Raw genomic sequence first — 16,545 nt, 5'->3', positions numbered from 1 at the left:
GGTAAGTTCCCTGCTCTTATTATCTATATTATAGTAAGCTACATTTTTCCCTGAATATAGATGATTTTTGCAATTTTGGTTCCAAAAAGTTTTCTTATGCAATTTTGGTCCTTATTTGAGGTTTTTGGTCCCCGACTATTGCTGGTTTTTGCAATATTGGTTCATTTAACTTGGAACATGGACCAAAAGTGGCTACAACAACCTCAAATAAGGTCAAAATTGAAAAATCAGCTATACCCATTGACCAAAAATGTAATTTGCTGTTATTTGTTATATTAAATAAACAATTGCTTCTTATTCTTGTAATTTTGTATGGTATGAATATGATCAACAGAGAGAAATTGACACAACACAATTCATGCAAGTGGCCTCATGGTTAGGCTTAATCCCTGGTGCAGATGGTCAAAGAAGACGGAAATACCCCTGTTGTCACTCTCTTCAAGTCAACTACTGCTGCCATTGTATCCAGCAACCCTGTAAACTCCACACCCTTCTACACAATGTCAAAACAAGCTGAAGATGCTGGTGTGTGTGTGTATCTTATAAAAAAACTAAGGGATTATTTATAAAACTAATAATTTTGAAAGATTTAAAATCGTTTTTTGGCTGTTGCAGATTTATTGTACAAGGCCAACTTGAATACCAGAAGTGTCCTTGCTTTTACCAGTGCTGCACCAAAGGCCAGATTTATTGGCATTACAACATCAAAGGATTTTTACTGTATATTTAGCGGTCTCCAAATTGTAAGTCTATCATGATATTGAAGAGGAGGGCATTTACATCTTTTGCACATACGACAGACTGAGAACAAAGTCCTTGTCCCACCTTTCTTGGGGTTGTACCGTTTTTGGTCATTATTTTAAGTAATTGACTATTTTTGTACCAAATTTATAGAAATCTATATTATATTCAGGGACCAAATTGTAATTGACTATTTTTGTACCAAATTGTAATCGAATCTTTTTTGTTATTTGCAGGAATATCTGGAAGATTATATGCAGCGTTTACGCCAAACAACCATGAAATGTTGGGCGATTCAGTTGTTGCATGGGGTGGTTGCACGATCATCTACTTGCTTGGTCCTCAATATTGTTGAGCTTCAAATAAGAGTCCACAGTCTGCTCAGGTTTTTATTCATTTTCAAGTAGGTGCATATAAAATTTAGCTGTAATTACCTTCTTCTTCGATTCTGTTTTTCTTTTTCCTTTTATCTAGTGCAACCTACTTTGTTTATATGTCCCACTTAAATTCACCCCAATTTGACTTTCTTAAGTCATTTGGTGAATAATAGTTTGAATTAGTTTCTTGAGTCATCTCTTCAACTTTTTGGTTTAAAACATCAAAATACTAAACCATTTGGAAAGTATATTAGTTAATATTAAGTAAGATACAACATCTGGTAGATAATATACTTTGCAAATGTCTTAGTATTATTCTATTTTGTTGATTCTTAATATTATATATATTGCAAATTGCTTACAAGAAAATGAAACTGTTTTGCAGAGATGACATCTTCCAGTAGCAACAGTAACTCGCATGATGGGGGTTCAAATAATGAAAGCGGGAAGAGTGCAAGAAGCTTTAGGGAGCAAAGAAGGGCACATATGAGAAGCAATCCATTGTTGATGGTGTTTTTTTTATAAATCATGTAGAATGTAGTGTTATGTACACAAATGATAAGACATGTGATAATTATGCAAATTTCCTCAAGTTAATACTTTTGTTCTTCATATGAATTATATATGCAATAATGTAAATTTTTGAGATTGTAACATATTTTATTGTTTTGCAATTAAATTTACCGTTTCAGCTTATATTGTAAATTTATTGCTTTAGCATTTTCTGATGTGAAAACTAGGAAATTATAGAGAAAAAAAAATTAGCTGAATGGGCACACCTATAGAGACGACATGTCGTTTCCATAGGTGCATCTATAGAGACGACACGTCGTCTCTACTGGTGCATCTACTCTACATTTCTATCTATGAAGACGACATGTTATAGATACACCTATAGAGACGACATGTCTCTAGTGGTGCATCTACTCTACATTTCTATCTATGAGGATGACATGTTGTCTTTATAGATACACCTATAGAGACAGCATGTCGCCTCTATAGCTTCATCCATGGAGACCAGCACCATATAACGACGAACCAGAACAAGACGACATGCCGTCTCTAAAGGATACCTATTGTGGCGATATTTATAGCGATGACCAAAAAAATATATTGTGACGGGGCTATGGAGACGAAAGCTATAGGGACGACATGTCGTCCCGGACACCTATAGGGACGAATTTTTAACCTATAGAGACGACATTTGTCGTCCCTATAGGTCCTTTTTCTTGTAGTGTGTTTTTCTGTTTATATATAAAATATGATGTGGATGGACACAACATACATAGACTTTGTCTTTTCAAGCTGACTTCCTTTTGATCATTGTTGGTTTTTCTATTTTTAGTGGTTAATGTTCATGCATGAATTTATAAACATTTCAGGATCAAAAGTTTGTTATATGAATGCAACTAACCTCTTTGTATATTACTAGTTATATGACCAGTGAATTTTCTTGTGGTTAATTTGGTATTACTTTTTATATTTTATCGGGAAAAAATGTGCTACCCCTGTCGAAAATTCCTAGCTAGTTCCGCCCCTGCCATCAACAAGAAACAAAAAAGATACTGTAGGCAATGTTTTAAAAACCGGTTTGAACCAGCCAGTCAAACCGGTTGGACCGGGATCCGGGGGAGGGAGCGGTTCAACTAACACCGATTTTACGTCGATTTTTAAATTGGATTGGACCGGACGGTTTTTAGAAAAATCTGGTTGAACCGATCAAAATAGAGCGTTTGAACCGGTTAAACCGAATAAAAACATATGAAAATGAACCATTTGCATAATAAATTTGGTGATTTTTTTCAAATATATTTAGTTTTCTCTAAATAAAAACATATGGTAAATGTTATAAACTTTTTTGATGTGTTGTATTCATCTTAAACTATGTTTTGTTTCGGTATTATACTTTTTTTTTGACGTATATGAATTGATGTAAAACAATTAAACTTATGATTATTTGTTATTTTAATGTATTTGGATTGATCTACAACTTATTTTTATGTATATTTTTAATGTTTAAACTTGTAAACGTCAAAATCATAATTTATATATATGTATGTATGTGTAGGGAAAAAAAGATGAAAATTATAGAAACCAGTTGAACCGGGAATCGGTCACTATACCGGTTCAACTAAAAAAACCGGTTTTTAAAACATTGATTGTAGCACCAAAAACTAGATTGGCCGGTATAAAAGTATTGTTCCGGTTCAGTTCCAGGTATTATACCAAATAAAATGGGTCTACAACCAGAAAACTCGAAAATGTCAAATTGGGTAGGGTGGAACCGGATAGAGTGAGTTTAGAACCAGAAAATATGGAAAACAAAAATTATTTGGTAATTACTTAGTGAGTTGAACTTTGAAAAATTTCACATTTGATATCCAGAATTCGGGTATTGTAAGTCATTGAATTTGAAAACAAAGATGACAAAATTATCGTCTATAATCATGTATAAACTCTAAACTATATACTGGAAAAACCTTATGTGAATCCGACTTCAAATGAGTGAGATATGTATGTTATAAAATTTTCATAGAATATCAAGTACAAAAACAAATGGCTGAAAATATGAAAAATTCCAGCTTTGATGTCATCACGACTTCGGGTGACTACAAGTCATCGAACATTAAACCAAAAATGACAAAATTGTAGTTGAAAATCATGCAAAAACAATAAAATACACGTTGGAACAAATCCATGTTTATCCGACCTCAAACGAATTAGATAGATATGTTTTAAAATTTTCACAAAAAAAAAAAAAAAAAAAAAAAAAAAAAAAAAAAAAAACTAAAAAACTGAAAATTGCAACTTCGATATGTAGACTTTGAAGGACTGTAATTCATTGAATATAAAACCAAAATCGACAAAATTATAGTCTAAAGTTATATACAAACTCTAAAATACACGTTGGAAAAAACCATATGTCAATCCGGTTCTTAAACCCGATTTATCTGGACCTGGCGGACCCAAACTCGGATTACCCGAACCACGAATAAAGTCATTTTTTAACTTGGAAACCAGAACGGTTCTACATATTCCAATTATAAAAATTCCAGTTCCGACCCAATTCCGGTACGGGTCCGATTTTCCGGTTTTAAATCTCATTCCTAGAATCCACCGAATGAGTGACGAAATGACTTGAATCCGAAAAAGCACACGAACAAAACCACAAATGAGTGACGAAACCGTAGATGAAGCAATCTCATCTTCATTTTCGTTCATTACTTTTCCCCTTTGTTATCCTTTTTGTTTGCATTTTTGCATTGTTATGTAGTACTACAAAAATATCTAGTAGTACTTCGTATGAATTTGGCTTGGATCCAAAAAAAAAAAATATCGTGGGTGATTGACGAAACCACAGTTGAGGTCATTCACATATGCAATTTTGTTTTTCAGTATCTTTAATTTACCCTTTTTAATAGTTCTTAATGCTTAATAAGCATATGAACAAAAGACTACATAGTTGTGTAAGTATAAAAGCATCCCATTATAATTTATGGGAAATATTTAGTCATTTAGATGGTCGACATCGTGACTTATTTGCAAGGACAACATTCGGAGAATGGTTACAAGTATCGATAACGACGTGCAATTCGTTACTGCGTCATGGTTTTTTTTTTCATGAGTTAGGTCTTACCGATAAAATGAACATTGAACAACGACTATACTTTCAATTTTCTAGTAAAGATATGGTTTGGGGTCGAAGAGTTTTGCTTGAACATGGGTTTTTGGTTTCGACGATGTCCTCAATCAGAAAAAGAATTAGAATATTTTTACAAAATAGGACAATGACATTTGGCCTTTCTGATAACGGATGTTCTCAATACAGACAATTCCTTAATTGTTATATGTTTGGAACATTTTATAGCAAGGCGCATTTTTTTACTGTTTCAGACGAGGATGTTAGAGCTTTATTTGTTATAAGAAAAAATATTCATATAATTTTATTAAATGTAATGCTTTTATCTCAATACTTATAATTTTGTGAAGACAATTTGTTTGATGTAAATATGCGAGATGTTTCCCTATATATAATTAGAAGAAATTTGTGTTGCGTCTAAATAAAAGTATTCCTCGGATCAAACAGTGAAAGCACATTAGAAGGTTGAAATGGTCTTAGGTTTCGGACATTTATAGTGTCGATAAGGATGAGGAACATCGACATAAAACAAAGATCGGTGCAATCGATACCAAGGCAATTACGTTGTACAATTTGTCGTACATAATGTTCACATGGTGTGAGTGGTCCCCAATTTTTCCACCAAACGGAAGAGCGATAGGAAAAAGGAGGCCTCTTCAAGCACACATATTCTTTCCATTCAAGACGAAGATCACTGCGACAATGGAGAAAAATATGCCACCACTCACCGATAGGAATAGTAATATACATAAATGTAATAGACTAAGGTTGTAATGTTTGTGTTATATTTATAAAGACAAAAGATTTCATAATTACATATTTGTAAAAACACGACCAATTAGGGACAAAAACCAAGAATTAGGATCGCAAAAAGATATAATACCTTACAAATTGGATAACATATTTGGAAACTACGTGTCGACGTGATTTCGAAAATATAAATTTGTAAAAATCCGTTTTCATATGGAAGAGATGATTTTTTATAAGATATATAAATCAACCGCACACAAAAAGTTACACCGTGAAAAGTTAAAAAGAGATCGGTTGACTTCTAGCTAAAGTCATTAAAACGAGAAGCATAGTGCTCCTTGTAATGTGTCATTTTCACAACCAAAATTTTTCATTTTTATTAAGGTAAAAACTTTCTAATTTATAAACTCATTATTAAGAAAAACGTTTATTCCAAAAGACATTTATTTAAAAAATTAGAGTTTTATAGAAAACATGGAATCCTTAATGTTGCTGATTCGTGTGTACAGTCCTTCCTTCGTTTTCCCATAGCCACCGGTGATACCTGAAACAATAAACAACTGGGTAAGCATAAAACTTAGCGAGTTTTCCCCAAAATACCACTATACAAACGGATAACATATACAATCAAACATGTCTGGTTCAGCCAAACATCGGGTTGGAATACCCCAGACCCAGTCAACCTCCGGGTCCAGTCATCCTTGGGATGGAATACACTAGGTTGGAAAGCCAATATACAATGGGTCCAATCAGGCATCGAGCTGAAATATCTGGGGTTTGTTGTCCTACCACCTCAACCCTATCGCTCTTCCCGAACCTCCGTGCCTACGGCTTACAGCCGGCTCGCACCGGGTATCTTGGTCTATAACACAAAGCAGGACCGCCTCAACCCAAACCAAACACAACATGTCGACATATAAACTATTAGGATCAACTAGTCACATAATACAGGCAACCAGAAATCATACAGCTCACTACTGGATACTAGTCCTCACACATCATATAGTCCTGCTACAAGCTAACCTCCATAGAATGCTTAACCATAAGTAACCAGAGGTGAGATAGCCACCCGAACAGAGGATCCTACTCTAAAGCCACAACCAAACAAGGAACAGGTACGAGAGCCCAGACCAAGAGTTCTCAGGCTATCCTACATAACCACATACAGTCCATAAGGGCACTCCATAGATGATAACCATCAAGCACATATAACATACAATTCTACAATTCACTACAACATAACAACATACTCAATACCAGAACATAGATCTAATAGATCACTACAACATAATAACATATTCCACACCAGAATACAAATCTTACAAATCACTACAACATAGCAGCATAGTAAATATCAACAATCCAAGAAATGCATGGCCGCATATACTCAGAGGTGAGATAGCTACCCAAAAAGGTAATCCTACTCTAGAACCACAACCAAACAAGGAACAGATAAAAGAGCTTAGATCAAGAGTCCTCAGACTATCCTACATGACTATATACAGTCCCTAGCGCATCCCTTTACTAACATATAATCAAAACTAGTGGTCCCTCATTGGTGCCTTCGACCCACGGGTATAGTGAGGCGAAGCTCACCTTGATATGCTGATATTGCCATATTTATACCCATTTTTAGGCAATATTTAAGTACATTTTTATTATTAAGTTGGTAATTTGTTTAGAATAATGGTACTTATGAGCTTAAATGTTATTTGCAGCAAAAAAGAAGACATTTTGAAGAAAAGGGACTAAAAGCGTTAAAGAAAGAAACTTTGGGAATTAAAAGATTAAAAGAAAAGAAAATCTGGAAAAAGCGTTCTAACGTCGTGGGAACTTGAAGATTCATGACGTGAGAGTTGGTTCTAGAAGATATGTACGCGGGTGAAGGAATCCTTGACGGGCATGGTTATCTGAAACTCACGACGTGAATATCTTATTATTCACGACGTGAATTTGTGAAAATCAGCAACTATATAAACCCTTGACCATTACTAAAAGAGGAGACTTTTGGCTAGAGAGAGGAGTTCCAGAAGGCGATTTTGAGCAGAGAAAAGTTCTGGGAAGAGGCTTTCAACACCAAAAGAGTGAAGGTCCATAATTTAGTTTATTTAATTGTTAACTAGGAACATGTTTTATTACACTTTGATTTGTTTTAGTGTGTTAGTTGCTATTATGAGCAATTGAATCTAGCTATTCTTGTTTGGCTAGATGAAGCTTCTAACTTATGAATAGCTTAATCTTTATGGATTTATTTAGTTGGTAAATTGCTTGTGTTTGATTTGTAGTTACCTAGCATGCTTGTGGTTGTTTCTCTATTTGCTTGATTACATGTTCTGTGTAGCTTAGTGACCATTAACTGCATGAACTTGTCTACCTAATGATTTAGTGAACATTAAATTGTTAGAGCTAGGATTGACCAATCTTAGTTAGTAATTAGAGTAAATAAACTTAGCCGTGTTAGTGAACTTGGATTGTGACTATAATTGCGTTTGATAATAAATCTTACATAGCATATTTATATTGATAATTGATTATGTGTTCAATTGTGTGTGACCATACATAGTTTGACATGAATTAATTAATTATTGGTAAAGTTAGAACTAAATTACTAATACAATTACAACCAACTTGATAATCCATAATAATTAGCTAGCCATAAGGATGAAGTGGATTCGAACTAAACAAGAGTGTGTTTTTACTTATTGATTGGATTTGAGTAAAGTTCATCTGATCTTGTAAAATCAGATAAAACCCCCTTTTAAACTTGTTAATAATTAGGTTAATTTAATAGTAAATAGATTAATTAGTAACACCGTTCCCTGTGATCGACACCTGACTTACCCAAGCTATACTGTAATCTGACTAGGTACAATGCCTATAAGTGCATAGTTAGTTTAAGTTTGTTAGGTTATAAATATTAAAATTAGTGGGTACTTTCGTGCACATCAAGTTTTTGGCGCCGTTGCCCGGGAACGGCGCATTTATTAGTTTATTTAGTTGCATTAGATTTATCGACCCTTTTTGTGGAATAAAATCTACAAAAAGGTTAATTGGTTATTTATTTTTGTTTATTAGCTTAGCTTAGTTGATTAGCATATAACAAAAAAATTTGTTTTCTGTCACAGAAGTCACGACGTGAGTTTTATAAACTCACGACGTGAAAGCTGCGATTTTCAGTTTTTAGTATTTTCTTATTTTAGTTCAGTTTTACGTTTTTAGTTTAGCGTGTTGCAGGAGTTCATGACCAGAGGATCTACCACACCTTTGGTGCCACCAATTGAAGATCCAGAAGCTGCACTTCACAAGAAGACTGATAAGAAGACGCCACTGCAAGAATTAAAGTCAGCATTTTCAAGAAAGTCGAGAAAGAAGACAGGAGAGTCAAGTTCATTCTCAAGGCACAAGAGCAATTTTGAACACTTGGATCAAATACCCGTCCAAACTGAATCCGAATAAGATACCGAGCCAGAATTTGAAGAACATACGAGTGAACCCGAGAACAAGCCGAGGAACGAGATGACAACAATTGAAGAGATGTCCATGGGAGCTTACAAGAAGCGGATCCGAGTAGATGTGGGTCCCGGTTTAGTCCAACCCGCAATACTTGCCACTGCCACATTTGAGTTGAAGCGGCACATCTTGACTGCACTGAAGGATATCCCATTTTTTGGGAAAGATCATGAGGATGCTTTTAAGCATCTAGATGAAGTCAACGACATTGCGGATTACTTCAATGTCCCAAATGTCAACAGAAACACCGTCTTGCTTAGGATGCTTCCCATCACTTTCAAAGGAGCTGCTAAGGAGTGGTTAAAATCACTTCCATCTGGTACAATTACCACTTGGGCTCAAATGCGTGAGCAATTCCTGGACCAGTTTTGCCCGCCATCCAAGATAGCCAAACTCAAGAAGGTAATAGCCAACTTTGAGCAACAGCCGGGGGAGTCATTATACGAAGCATGGGAGCGGTACAAGGGCTTGCTCAGAAATTGACCTCAACATGATCTAAATGTGCAACAAGAGATGTCAATCTTCTATGATGGGGTCAACGTTATGAAGAGACAACTCCTTGACTCTCAAGGACCTTTGACAAAGAAAAATCCAAGGGAGGTCAAGGAGCTGATTGAAGAATTCGTGAAGTACTCTCGCGAATACCACAACCCTAGGCAAGATGGAATCAAAGGCGGTGGAGGGGGCCAAACTGAAGAAATAGTAGCTGTGATGGCTATGCTGAATAATTTGGATCGAATGATAACACAAATGGACCAGTCAATACATGCCATAAGAGTGGGTTGCGAGAGATATAGTGGTCCACACTTGACCAAGGACTGCAATTTAGATGAGTTTGGGAACAGAAAAGCTCAAGTGTGCTACTCAAGTGGGGATAAGTTTGATGAGGACTGGAGGAAACCGAAGAAGGAGTGGCTGCCATATGAAGAGTATAAGAAGCAAAAAGAAGAGAAGTATAGGCAGACAGGTCGAGGCTTCTATCAAAAGGAGCAGCCACCAGTTGAGAAGAAACCCGATCTAGAGACCATGTTGATGAAGTTTATGGAAGCTTCGGAAAAGAGACACGATGCCACCGATTCTGCTATTATTGAACAACAAACTTTAATAAAGAATCAGCAAGCCTCCATCCATAACCTTGAAGTACAAGTTGGGAAACTAGCCACTCTAGTTCATGAGAAGTTATCCTCGAAAAATCCCGAAACGAAGACCCAATCTCATGTAATGGCCATAGACACTGAAGAAGAAGCCATCTCTGAGTTCCTGGAGGCATTGGAAGAAGAACCATAACAGCCCGATCCAAAGCTGAAGAAGACCAAGCTCGAAAATCATGAGGCTGCTGAATTCCAGAATTCACGACGTGGGCCCGTCATGAACAGAAAATTTTTGTAGTTGGTTCGGTTTATCAGCCGCCTTTTCCTTTTCCTTCCCAAGCTACCCTTAGTCCACTAGAAAGATAGCATAGAAAGTTTGTCAAGCATGTGAAGTGGATCCCAATTAATACTCCCTTTGTCGAGTCCTTATCCAAAATTCCCGAGCATCAGAAATTACTGCAAGATTTGATAGACACTCGCAAGCAATTAAAGAAGCATTCTAAGGTGATTCTAAGTGAACAAAGCTCAAAAGCTATGTTGGGAGAGACACTGAAGAAGATAGGAGATCCTGGACGCCTCACTCTTCCGTGTGAATTTTCCGACAAAATGAAGGTTAATGTTTTAGCCGATTATGGGGCTAGCATTAATTTGATGCCTTATTCATTTTATCAGAAGTTAGAAATTCAGAAGATGAAGGCTACAAGAATGACTATTCACATGGCGAACTGTTCAGTGACACAACCCCGAGGAATCGTGGAGGATATTTTGGTGAAAATTGGAAAATTCGTTTTTCCAATAGATTTTGTAGTTTTGGATATGAAGGAAGATCCCGATGTTCCGATTATCCTTGGACGTCCATTGCTTAACACTGCTGGAGCTTTGGTTGATATTCATGAGTCTAAGCTCACCTTGAGGGTTGGTGATGAAAAAGAAGTTTTGGATGGCTTTCCAAAGGAACATGTTCAAGAAGAGGTGTTCACAATCAATAAAGATAATGAACTAGAAGAACTAGAAAAGCTTATGGAAGAAGAGATCAAGGCAGTTCATCAAGTCAAAAGAACAAAACCTAGAGCATTTATACCATATTTGGTTGAAGTCATAACTTACAAGAGTCCACCTTCTTGGGTAAGCAAAGAAGATGATGAGATGACAAGTGATGAAGAGGAGATTACTTCAAGGGTGACAAAGTCGGTGGTGAAAGAGGAGGAAGATGCTATGGAGTGCAAGGAAGAAACTAAAGGGACCAAACGCAAGCTTGAAGAAGAGGTCAAAGCTAAAAAAGAGAATTCAAAAAAAGCGTACAAAAGGCGAGTTCAAGCTTACAAGAGGCGATTCAAAAAACAAAAGATCCTAGTGGTGGATTCTTCCAAGGACTCAACGTAGGAGGCACGGAGTCCAACTCAAGACTCCAAGAAAAAGAAGCGCTTCTCGGGAGGCAACCCGAGTTTGGTTTGCAAAATTTTTCTTTTCTTTTCTTTTTGCATTTTAGTCTTAAAAAAAACATAGATCATGTCATCCAAATCTATTAGAACATAATTAAACACTGAATGTAAGAACCCTAAAATGGAAGTAGTAATAATTGAAAATTTAGTTTAAAGTCAAAATTGAATTAGTATAAATTTTCTCTTCCAGACTTTATTCACGACATGAAGTTTAGAAATTCACGACGTGAATCGTGAATGGACCGGATAAATACTCAATGATATAGTTTAGCCCATTAGACTAAGAGGCCCAAGATCAATCCTTGAGTATATGGCCCACTTTTAGTCCAGATGACATTCACGACGTGAATCTTTATGAATTCACGACGTGAGTTGTCAATTACACGTGACCACAGAATAAAGCCATAAACAAACTAGTTGACCCCATTTGTTTATACCGCACAAAGTAGAAGCGAAATTTGGCCCCCCCTTGGTCCCCATTGCTGTGATTTTAGCCGACAAATCTACACGTTTTCTTTGTGTTTACAAACTACTTCCATCAAAGGTAACGATTTCTAATTATGAAGCTTCATTTTTCTTTAATAGTTGAAATTAGGGCTAGGGTTTGTTCATATGTTAAATTGTATGAAATAGCTCTAAGATTCGTAAATTACTCTTGGAATGTAGTTGATTAATGGTTGAAAACGCTATAGGAGTAAACCCCAAGCACTATCATGGCCGATTCATACAGAAACCAGAACGAATTTTCGAACCTGTCTACGAACTCACGACGTGAATTCTTAGAAATTCACGACGTGAATTCTGAACTGTGAAGTTTCTTTGTTTTTTTTATTATTTCAAAATTGTTGGGTTGTTGTTTTGGCTGTGTTGGTTCCCTGTTTTGCAGAAATGACACCTAGAAGAGACTTACCTCTTGGAATCACAAACTTACACCCATTTTACGAGTTTCCAACCACTACACCCCGGGAAATTTACACGCGATGGAATATTCGGTTGGGATGGCTCTACAATCAAGAGTTTGCTGTGGCTCCCACTATTCAGTGGGCGAGGTTGAGGGAGGTTGGCTTGGTTGATAGGATGTCCCAATATCTCACAAAAATCTTTTTGGGGAACGGATTCCAATTCATATGCAAAGGGTGGTTCAACCTTTTTAACATCCAGGAGCGTGTGTACAAGGAGCTATGCGTGGAGTTCTTTTCCACGGTCACATTTCATGACAATGTCAGAGATCCCACTTTTCCCCGTGCTTTGGTGTTTCGGTTAGGCGGGGAGTATCGGGAGTGCAGTCTAGTGGAGTTTTCTCGCCGTATGGGGCTCTATGAAGCTCATGAGACCATCACTCATGAGTTTATATTGTTTTTGAGGGATGCCACGCGGGTCTATGCTGATGGAGTTTTGGGGCCATAGTTTTGGAGTAACATTGCCACTGGAGTGTTTAATTTCGGTGCATCGCCCGAGAGTAGCATCAAAAGCCGATACACCGCCTCATCCATCGTTTAATCACTTTCTCCATTCATCACCGCCTCATTTGGGGTATCATTACCCGATTTTCCCAAGATGGACGGAGTATGGTGGACGTGGAGGCGATGGAGCTGGCACTAGTGGATCACATAATGATGAGGAGGATGATTGATTGTTGTTTATTTTTGTTTTTATTGGTTTTAGTTTGTTTTTATTATGCTTTATTTGTTGGTATTGTAAGAACTATTTAAATATTATGTTACTTTTATTCTTCTTTGGTGGTTGTTTCTCAGAAATTGCTAGGAGCGCCTAGAAAGGATAGCGAGGTATAAGTGTGTACGTCTTTAGCCAGGAGTGTTTAAAGTCGAGAGTCGAGACCCATATTTTCAAAATAAGTGTGGGGTGAGTCAAGAGAGTGGAAAGTCAGCGAAAGAGTCCAAAAACTGGTGAATACATTAAGACATTGGGTTGTATCTTATTTGGCAATGTATTTCTGTCTGCCCAGTTTTCACGACGTGAACCCTAATTATTCACGTCGTGAGTCAGTTTTCAGGAGGTTCCCATAATACGCGTTAACACAACTTCACGACGTGACTTTTTCTGATCTCACGACGTGAATCGATGTTCTTCATAAGTTCAAGGCTCTTGACATATTTTTATTCCATGGGTTGATACTTTTCTTCTTGTCATAATTCTGAAGATTATTTTGGCTCATTTTCACTACCATACAATGTGGCGTATGCTTTCCCACATTGTTCGTTCTATTTTGGAGATTTACACCACATTTGAAGACGATTGAAGGCTCGATTTCATGTTTTGCCGGTACATTCCTTATTTTGCGAGTTCAAGATCCAAGTTTCTATTTCTCAAGAGTCCATTTCAAGATGCACGTTTTCCACACTTTTGGAGACGTTTACGCCACTATCCCAGGGGAGTCTGTTCCTTTTTCTCCTTTTTTCTTTAGTTTTGATTTATTCTATGCATACAATGAGGGCATTGTATGAAATAAGTGTGGGGTAGGGGTAGAGAAAGTAAATTGCTAGATAATGATAAAATTTGATAGTAAAAAATTAAAATTTGAAAATTGAAATTTTTAATAATTGAATCTAGTAATAATAATTTGAACTGTAGTTGCTAGTGTTATGTGGGATGATCCGATAAAAGTTCAAATGTTTAGTTGAGCCAATACACGTTATAGTGCATTTGTGGCCTCCCTTATTTTAGTGAAATCATGGAACAAAAACATAACCCCGCTTGGTTTGAGGGATGCAATATGTTTAGCAGCCTAAACCTGAAATGTATCCAGGAAAATTATTATCATTAACCAATAAAGGTTGAGGTTGAGCGCCTCTGCTTAAGCATGTAGGTTTTGAGTGAAAAAAGTGAGGTACATGTAATAATAAAAAAAAAGAGAATTGCGAGAAATGTTTGAAGAATTTTGGAGCAATTAAAGTGAAGATCAAAAGATCAAAGTTCCAAGAAATTCAAAAAGTTGAAGATACCAAAAATCAAACAACAAGGTGGTGAATTCAAAGAAATCAAAGAACAAATGTCAAAGAAATGAAGAATTCCAAAAGAGCTCCATAGTGGTATCATAGATTGTAATTCTAGATTATGTATTCTTAGGTTGCTCAACTAAAAATACCTTGATGGTAGGAGGTTTTCTGCGGATGGATTCGAAGGGTTGTATAAAATGAGCATTGTTCTGAAAAAGTGGGCAAGTGTTTATGAAGATTGTGAGTATTTAAAGTATGGGGGGTACCTTAGGAAAATTTTAGACACAAATGCATGCGTTGAGGTCTTGGCATAATGGCTGAGCTGGAGTCGGATTGTTCTATGTGATGTTAGTAATCAAGGGTTAAGTTTAAATTTGCTTGAGGGCAAGCAAAGTCTAAGTGTGGGGTATTTTGATATTGCCATATTTATACCTATTTTTAGGCAATATTAAAGTACATTTTTATTAATAAGTTGGTAATTTGTTTAGAATAATGGTACTTATGAGCTTAAATGTTATTTGCAGCCAAAAAGAAGACATTTTGAAGAAAAGGGACTAAAAGCGTTAAAGAAAGAAACTTTGGGAATTAAAAGATTAAAAGAAAAGAAAATCTAGAAAAAGCGTTCTCACGTCGTGGGAACTTGAAGATTCACGACGTGAGAGTTGGTTCTAGAAGATATGTACGCGGGTGAAGGAATCCTTGACGGGAACAGTTATCTGAAACTCACGACGTGAATATCTTATTATTCACGACGTGAATTTGTGAAAATCAACAACTATATAAACCCTTGACCATTACGAATAGAAGGGGCTTTTGGCTAGAGAGAGGAGTTCCAGAAGGCGATTTTGAGCAGAGAAAAGTTCTGGGAAGAGGCTTTCAACACCAAAAGAGTGAAGGTCCATAATTTAGTTTATTTAATCGTTAACTAGGAACATGTTTTATTACACTTTGATTTGTTTTAGTGTGTTAGTTGCTATTATGTGACAACCCAAGTTGTCCCGTTACATTTCCCCGTTAACGTTAACGGAATATTCCATTGTATAGAAGTTCCGTTAATTAGAGGTCGTCAATTTAATAAATATCCTAATTGTTTACATTTAACATGCCGCTAAGTCGTGATAAAAGGGAATAAAAACACAGGACACACATTTCCATTTATTTGGAAAATGTTAAGATTTATTATTACGGCCACTAAATCGGGTGCGACCAAAAGCCCCGTTTAACGGCAGTATCGGGTAAAATTCCACTGAGCCCCGACTGTGAACCCTATATAAGGGTGAGTGGAGTCCATTGGAGACTTTTTACACACTCTCTCTAGACCTGTTTTCGCCCCGAATCCGCAACCAAACGCTTCCAAATTGTAAGTCTGCTTACCCTAGCTTGTTCTAAACATTACTAGCTATAGTTATAGCCCAAAAACCATTAAAGAAGGCATGGGATAAGGAGTTTACGGCCTAGGAACACTCTAGGGCCGTAAACCCCTAAAATGGTGCCAAACATGCCTTTAAACTTGCCCTTAAGCTTGGAAACTAGTTAGGGATCTAGCCTAGGAGTGTTTAAACATCAAAACACAATGAAATGGGGGCATAAAAGTGAGTTTACGGCCCAAGCACATGCTTAGGCCGTAAACCCCTCAAAACCTTGTCTAAATGCCTCCAAAACACTCCCAAACCACACTAGGGCTTAACACCTAATTTAGGGACTTAGTAATTGGGGTTTTGATCACTTAAACACATCAAATTAAAGGAGAAAAAGGAGTTTACGGCCCAGGTCTATACCAAAGCCGTAAACTCCCCAAACCAAGCCAAAATGTTGGTTTTTGTCCCCCAAATGACCTTAGACATTTACCATAAAATACTAGGAAGGATTTAAGGGCTTAAACACATGAATTGGAGGGGTAAAAAGGATTTTACGGCCCAAGCTAGTGTCTAGGCCGTAAACTCCCCAAAACACATCCAAATGTTAGATTTAATCCCCCAAAATAGCATCACACTTCATTAGAAATTGCAAGAAAGGTAATAGGGGCTTGAAACTTCA

The 16,545-nt window shown here is 36.6% G+C and overlaps 1 non-coding gene across 1 annotated transcript; it reads right to left on the bottom strand.

Annotated features, from left to right (window-relative positions):
* Window positions 1–9,408: 9,408 nt before the first annotated feature.
* Window positions 9,409–9,515, bottom strand: LOC145103429 (small nucleolar RNA R71). Its single transcript, XR_013706522.1, has one exon. It is a non-coding gene; the product is annotated as a small nucleolar RNA R71 (small nucleolar RNA).
* Between the last annotated feature and the right edge of the window lie 7,030 nt (window positions 9,516–16,545).

Source organism: Lactuca serriola, chromosome 4 (assembly GCF_051521515.1).
Source record: "Lactuca serriola cultivar US96UC23 chromosome 4, Lser_US96UC23_V15, whole genome shotgun sequence".
NCBI classification, from domain to species: Eukaryota; Viridiplantae; Streptophyta; class Magnoliopsida; order Asterales; family Asteraceae; genus Lactuca; species Lactuca serriola.
Note: the sequence above shows the minus strand (reverse complement) of the source record. Positions and strands in the feature narration are given on the sequence as shown.